The sequence below is a fragment of the Mus pahari genome, chromosome 12 (genome assembly GCF_900095145.1).
Source record: "Mus pahari chromosome 12, PAHARI_EIJ_v1.1, whole genome shotgun sequence".
In the NCBI taxonomy this organism is placed as follows: domain Eukaryota; kingdom Metazoa; phylum Chordata; class Mammalia; order Rodentia; family Muridae; genus Mus; species Mus pahari.
In genome coordinates this window covers 78,328,113-78,334,103 of record NC_034601.1, presented here as the reverse complement: position 1 = coordinate 78,334,103, position 5,991 = coordinate 78,328,113, and positions in this window count along the sequence as shown.

Sequence of the window (5,991 nt, the reverse complement as noted above, 5' to 3'; positions counted from 1 at the left end):
TATTCTGTACTGGATACTAAATTTCACGATGAACATAATTTAGTCTATATCAGAAGAAATACATTACATACCCCACCAAAATTAATTTTTCATTCTGAATAAGTGCAAGATCATAAAATATAAGTAGTAGAGCCTGCTTTTATGTATTATGGTAGCAAGTGTTAAGAATATCTCTAATCTTTAGGGAGATGTGTGGCATCATACCGTGGAAGATTTGAAGTACCTGAGTTCAGGTGTTCTTGGCAAGTGCCAAGAAACCTCCTGGGGGAGTATTTCATAGGCTCTTTGGCAGATTAGGAACTAGTTTTTCACCAATATCAATTTACATAGTAATTATTGGGAGAAGAAAATTTAATCCAAAATACACATTGAATGTGGTTCACCTTGGAGTCAATGTTATTTAATCGATGAACTTAACTTTGCCTCAATAATCAATTCAAAACAAGATTCTAAGTTCAGTTTTAATACAAATCTTTATTTCTGTTGGAGGGTACTTAGAAGTATTCAATAAACTGTGAACTCTGTGTCAACATGTTATGCCATCCATCAAGGAGTAATTGCATAGTAATGGAAAGAAAATAGATCAGCAAAGTATTCTTGCACAAAGTTCAAGCAAAAAAAAAAATCTGTTTTTGTGGATATAGGATTGCATGTCATGGAAACCTGAACATTTTATTTTGGAAAAGCCAAGTGGCAGAGGAAAAGACTATGAGGGCTTTGAAATTCCTAAACCCTATTTCAAGTAAAACTAATTTTAATATGGTTATTGCACCAATCAAACTATAAACTTTTTTGACACCCTGTGATTTTACTTTTCCTGTTTTTCTTTTAATCTTTAAGATACTTGTGAATTCCAAAGAGCAGAATATTAGATGCTGGGTAGTCATTCCAATTTTGTCATTTCTAGAAATAGCCTACACATTAAGACTTTTGAAGTCTTCTTTTACCCTGTCATTGAATAAGAAAATGTCCCATGATGGACTGTTAGAGTGACAAGAATCAACAGATCTTTTGGACTGTTAAAAAAATGAGCTTTGTAGAGAAAGTACCCAAGGAGCTGAAGGGTGCTGCAACCCTGTAGGTGCAACAACAATATGAACTAACCAGTACCCCCTGAGCTCCTGTCTCTAGCTGCATATGTTGCAGAAGATGGCCTAATCGGCCATCATTGGGAAGAGAGGCCCCTTGGTCTTGCAAACTTTATATGACCCAGCACAGGGGAATGCCAGGGCCAAGAAGTGGGAANGGGGGGGGGATAGGGGAGCAGGGGCGGGGAGAGGGTATAGGGAACTTTTGGGATAGCATTTGAAATGTAAATAAAGAAAATATCTAATAAAAAAAATTACAGGATAAAAAAATGAGCTTTGCAGACTTCTGTATGGCAGAGAGTGAATGCCTTTGGAGGTAGAGAGAAAGGAAGAGATGGTGGGAGGCAGGGATGGAGAGAGAGAGAGAGAGAGAGAGAGAGAGAGAGAGAGAGAGAGAGAGAGAGAGAGAGAGAGAATACCTGTTGGAACTTAGAGCATAACATTCTAGAACTTGTATCAAAGATTGAGTGAAGGAAGCCATACTAATTGCTATGAAATATGCAGGCAGGCAGTGAGGATTTTACCATCTGCATGGCACAGTTTAAGGGTATTAACAACGAAATCAGCTCACTGTTAGCATATGATAGAGAGCCCTTGATTATTTCATCCTTGCTGCTTCCCCAGGTCCTTTCTGAACTTCTGCTCTACCACTCTCTGTTCTTGCCCTTTCAGACTTATTATTCTCAATGCTAAATTGTTTGCTACCACAGGCCCTTTCTTTAGCTGTATTTCTGTCTCACAAGTTCTTCTGGGTCTTGACATGAATATAGCATTCTTAACTGGGCTATTCTGACTCCAATCCCAGTTAGCCGCTAGGCCATGCATTGCCTATGATTCTACGCTTCTTTGTTACCTATATCTATTTGATATTTTCCTTAATTGCTTACTTTATTAAAAGCTAACTGTTTGTGGCTACTTTAGTGAACTCTAAACTCTCCGAGGACAGGCTCTTACCTGTCTTGCTCTATTTGTGTTTGTTTAATTGCCTGCCACACTGGTTAGATCCAATTGTGACTGATGTTTTGTGTGCAAAGAGTCAAAAAGCAAACTAACTAGAAACTGCCCTAAGCCAGAAACTAGAATTAAAATGGATATTAAAGTTATTCTGTAAGAGGAACTGGCAATATTCACCTTGGAAAATATTTGAGTGACCAAGAAAAAGAACTCACTACTGCACAGAATCCAGTTTTCTAAAAGAAATTATTTTATGACAATTCTCAGTTTTCCCACAGTGAAATAGACCAGTGTCTCAGCCCAGGAAAATTCCACGTACAAACTGCATGACTGTGCATCAGGGAAGTTTTAGAGGAAATTTTGTAGTTAGGATTATTTAGAAGAAATCTATATACTTTTATAAAAATTAACATCTTACTATTATAACTCTTTTCATAAAATATTGTAGATTTTCTTTAAAACAATCATTGTAAGTCAATCCATTTGAGGAAAATATGGTTCTCCATGCTACTGGATGGGTTTTTTTTTTATTATTATAGGTAGTGAAAAATTAAAAAACAAACCCTCATGATTGTTGTGGAAAATATTAAAAAAAAAGTATAACAACCATCTCGTCCTCATGGTTGTGACTCTGCCCCAGCAACCTGACAGGCAACGGCCGAACTGTTTTTATTTCATGGAGTCTCTGACTCAGAACTCCACAATCTCTACACCCAGCTCACTATGTTCCCACAGGCAGGTTGTTACCATGCCAACCCCATACTTCAAGTCCCCCATGGCCTTTGTGGTGCACATCTGGCAAACCTATATTTTGCCACCATACCTTTCTCTCTTGAACCCAGACAAGCTGCCACATGAAGGAAAATGCAACACAAACTTAGTTCAGAAACAATGATAACTAAATCTCTGGGCGCAACAACTAAAGCCTAATCTTGTCAGCCCTATTAAAATCCTTGGCAAATCCTTGCGGATCCTCCATGATACCTGGAAACTCTAGCAGCTATATCTTTTTTGTTTTGTTTTGTTTTGTTTTGTTTTTTTGAGACAGGGTTTCTCTGTGCAGCCCTGGCTGTCCTGGTACTCACTTTGTAGACCAGGCTGGCTTCGAACTCAGAAATCCACCTGCTTCTGCCTCCCGAGTGCTAGCAGCAATATATTACCCCTCTGTTGTCCCGGTTCCAAAAAGACCTAACTCTCTCCTGCTTCAGCACTTCCTCCATCCAACCCGGAAGTTCCCACCCAGTGATTGGCTCTTTCATTCCTTAGGGGATTAGTTCACAAGAAGCCACCTGAGCATGTGACTCATTCTTCATTCCAGACAACCTCTCCTGGGAGAGGAGAATTAATATAAAATATAAGCAACATAGAGCCATCCACAATAATGATATACCTGATAAAGCATTTGCCTCTAAGTGGAAGAGGCATTCTCATGCCCGTTTCCCTGTTTGTTGTATTATTAGCCTCACCTCCAATCTCCGTGAATCTTTTAAGGATAACTTTAAAAAAATGTGCCAGGATAATTCAGTCCATTTGATTACGGTCTGCTAAAAGTGACCTGATGATGAGTGATGATTTCACTGCCAACCTGTTTATTACAAAGTATCCTCCCAGGAGACTTCATGATGAGTGATGCTGATATGTGGACCTCAAGAAAATCCTATTCATGTTATGCTTCAAATATGAGTTATGACTATTCATTTCTTTTTGGTTCAAGAATTGACATAAGCTCTAAATTGTGTTGTCCATTTTCCAGTGGGTTAGCTTCTGCCTCTTGTGAGGTCTACACCCCACTTTGGAAAGCAGTACATTGGGTGCTAGATAACACAAGTAAGAAAGCTCTAAGAACAGGTGTTGAACCTTTCCATTTGGAACCTGATTGTGATGCGTTAGTGAATAAAATCCCAGGCTTACACAAGGCAAGAAAACATGACATTGCATATGATGTGGATTATGAATCCTGAAATTTTACTCCTAATGCTTCAGAACAAAATTCAAACACAAAACTAGACAGTGCGCAGGCCTGGAAAGATTGCTTATGTGCACTGCTCTTTCAGGGACTGATCTCCATTCTCAGCACCCCTGGCTGGCATTTTATAGTTTTCTGTTGCTCCAGCTTCAGGCTCCGCTAATACTCTGGGCTCCGCTAATACTCTCGTGTACACAATTCCACATAGGCACAGGCAATTAAAACAAAATCTTTAAAAACATCTCACTGTTTTCATTTTTGAAATAGCCACAAGAAAAATAAAAGTCCTTATACCACTGATTTTTAGCGAAACTTTATTATACTTTTAGTTCCAAATCTGCTTCTATTCTCTGTCCTCTTGTTGGTGCTGATGCTAGGGGTGGTATGCTCATGTTTTCTTGACACAATAAGAGAACAGGGAGAGACCGAAGAGGAGAGAGAAGTGTGGGAGGTTAAAAGGGGGAGGAGAAAGACAGGATTATAGTAATACCTTGAAAAAATACTCTTTCCCCCTCTTTCTCTATCTCTGTACTCAGTTCTGGGTCATGAACCATATTCACATTTTCTAGAAGCGCCCAGAATACAATCACTTAGATTAAGAATTAGGCAGGCAAGTAAAGATCCATGATAAATGAGGAAGGAGAGGGTATTTCCCTGAATGCTGGCCACATGGGCAATCTATATTTAAGAAATATTGTCCTTGGACACAGAAAGGGTGTCCTAAGCCACAATTTTGAAGCAACTCCCAAAGGTTAGGAAAGAGTTATGGAGTTTCATTTGTGGTGGGAGGAGACCTCGAGACTTCACTGAAAAAAAGAAATGCGCACAAGATTGTCCATTGTTCATTAGTGCTTTTTAGAGTTCATGCGATTTCTGTCTGAGTGCCTTTTCAGTGGGGCTCTGTCGTGTGCTTCACATGGCACTGGCCCTACTTTGGAGAACAAACTTCTTGGATAGATCTTAAATCACATGGCATCTACTAATGTCCAAACCCTAGGGGATCATATGTTACTGAAATGTCACTGTAATCTAATTTATACGTGGGGTTGTTCTTCTGAAAAACATTTCGTTTAGTTTTACAAATTGCCTATCGTGTTTTTCTTAATAGCCCGACAGCCCAAGAACATGGTGACAACTCCAGTGGAAATTTTGGCTTGGCTTTAAGCTATTTGATCTTATTATTATTATTATTTTTTGTTCTGAAAACTTCTGGAAAAGTTTTATTTCGAAGTTTTGTTAAATTATGAAATGTTTGATGGACATATTTCAATATTTTTTCCTATGTGTGAAAACCAGTAAAATGAATTATAAGTAACAGTCTTAACCGAAAATATCCTCCTTAGCCAAAAGTTAAAAAAAATAAAAGGACCATATTAGAATTTAAAAGAGTCAAATTAGGTTATATAAATTTAGTATATAAATTTAGAGGATATTTATATCCGTATTAACAGAAGGCAGTTAGATAGTTCAAAGTTTTTAATCAGTGTGTGAGTCATCTTTTCTGAAATAATTATCTGACCTGTTTAGAGCAATATATATATATATATACCTTAGGTGAGGGGAAAGGCAGTTGGGAGAGGAGGGAGAGGAGGGAGGAGAGGAGGAGAGGAGAGGGGGAGAGAGAGAGAGAGAGAGAGAGAGAGAGAGAGAGAGAGAGAGAGAGAGAGAGAGAGAGAGAGAGAGAGAGAGAGAGAGAGAGAGAGAGAGAGAGGTTCTTTTCTTTTTTCCGTCATCTACTGGCTCAAGGGGTCTTTAAAAAAATCTTTTATTAGTTCTTTCGGTGTTTCATACCAAATGTTTGGGTCATATCTTCTCATTTTTGCTCATTCTTTCCATACTCCCCTCCTTCTCTTCTCATCCAGCTTTGTGTACCCCACACCTTTTCACAGCCTCCAAGACCAATTTATGCTGCTCAAATATTCTTGCATGTGTGGTCTTTCACTGGAATATGGTCGATGTAACTATGAGCTACACTTTTAGAGA